Consider the following 1,612-nt stretch of genomic DNA (forward strand, 5'->3'; position numbering starts at 1 on the left):
TGGAGGCCCCATCCCTGGGAACATTCCAGGCCAGGTTGGACGGGGCTGTGAGCAACCTGATCTGGTTAAAGGTGTCCCTGCTCCTGCAGGGGCGTTGGACTAGATGACCTCTGGGGGTCCCTTCCAACCCAAAACATTCTATGATTCTATGATTCTATACCCTCCAGCGGCGACAAGCAAACTTCTGTTCAAAGGCTTCCCAAGCCAGTGATTGCATCTCTTGCTTTGGTTTCCACTCCCCGCGGCATTTGTGTGCTGTTCATTTACTCCCTGGGCTCACCTACGCTGGACTAGCAAGGTCCTGTCATCCCCAGTGGCTCATGGCCGCGGTATTCTGGGGGCTGCGGGAAAGGTTTTTGCATGTGTTAGTCATGCTGCTCCATCATTTCGTTTGACATCCCGAGTTCTTCCTCAATACTTAGCAGGTAAAACCCATTCCTAAGTCATCTGCCACCTCGCTTTTAGATGGCCCTCATTTCACAGAATCACAGAATCCCAGAATGGCAAGGGTTGGAAGGGCCTTCAGGAGATCATCTAGTCCAACCCCCCTGCTCAAGCAGGTTCACCTAGAGCATGTTACACAGGACTTCATCCAGGTGGGCTTTGAATATCTCCAGAGAAGGAGACTCCACAGCCCCCCTGGGCAGCCTGGGCCAGGGCTCCGTCACCCTCAGAGTAAAGAAGTTTTTCCTCATATTCAACTGGAACCTCTTCTGTCTCAGTTTGTGTCCGTTGCCCCTTGTCCTGGCGCTGAGCACCACGGCAAAGAGTCTGGCTTTGCTCCACTTCTTCCCTGCAAAGGCCGTTTGATGTCCCCGATCGCTGCCATCTTTCTCCCTCGCACCTCTTCTGCGGCTGCCAAGTGCTTCGGCAATCCCAGCGCCAAGACTGCAACGTCTGCTTGGGACGTGAGTGCTGCATGGATTTACCCTAGGGCAGGGGAACGCTTTCTGAATCACCCACGCCCAGAAATACAGCCCCGGCTCGGCTCCTTTCGCTGCCTGACCTGCTGAAGGAGCTGGCTCCCCTGTTCCTTTGAGGCCAAATAATAAGGAACGCAACCTGCTGTTCATCATTTCTTCTTCAACATCTGACAGCGGAGGCCTGGGGAGCGGTTTGGGAGGTCCTGTCCCCAACCCTGTGGCCCATCCCATGGGGAACAGCACGCAACAGAGAGATGAAAAACATCGCAGTGCATAAAGAGGCAAAGCACGGTCCTGCCGGTGTGTGCAGTCACTGTGCGCCACTGTACCCTAATGTTTGACTTTGAAATGCTAATGTTCTTCTAAAGTAGGTAATTTTCATGTAACTTCTGTCTACAGGACTCAAAGACGGTGTTTATTACAACCCTGTCTGTCCTGGGGCACAGGTAAGGAATTACAGAGCCCTTCCCTGACCAAAATCCAGCCTGGCTCCTCTGCATTAAAGCTGTTCCCAGCCTTGGTGGGAGCAGGGATGGCCGAGGATCGTGCAGTGCGCGACCCGGGGAGGCATCAGCCGCAGCTCCCGCACCACCGTTTCTCCCCAGGACCCCCCACTGCCCCTTGAGCATCCCCAACATCTGTGCACATCTGGGCGGGTGGGTGCTGGCAGAGAAGCCAGGGCTGGCTGC

This window comes from Egretta garzetta, unplaced genomic scaffold (assembly GCF_000687185.1).
Source record: "Egretta garzetta isolate BGI_Z169 unplaced genomic scaffold, ASM68718v1 scaffold60, whole genome shotgun sequence".
NCBI classification, from domain to species: domain Eukaryota; kingdom Metazoa; phylum Chordata; class Aves; order Pelecaniformes; family Ardeidae; genus Egretta; species Egretta garzetta.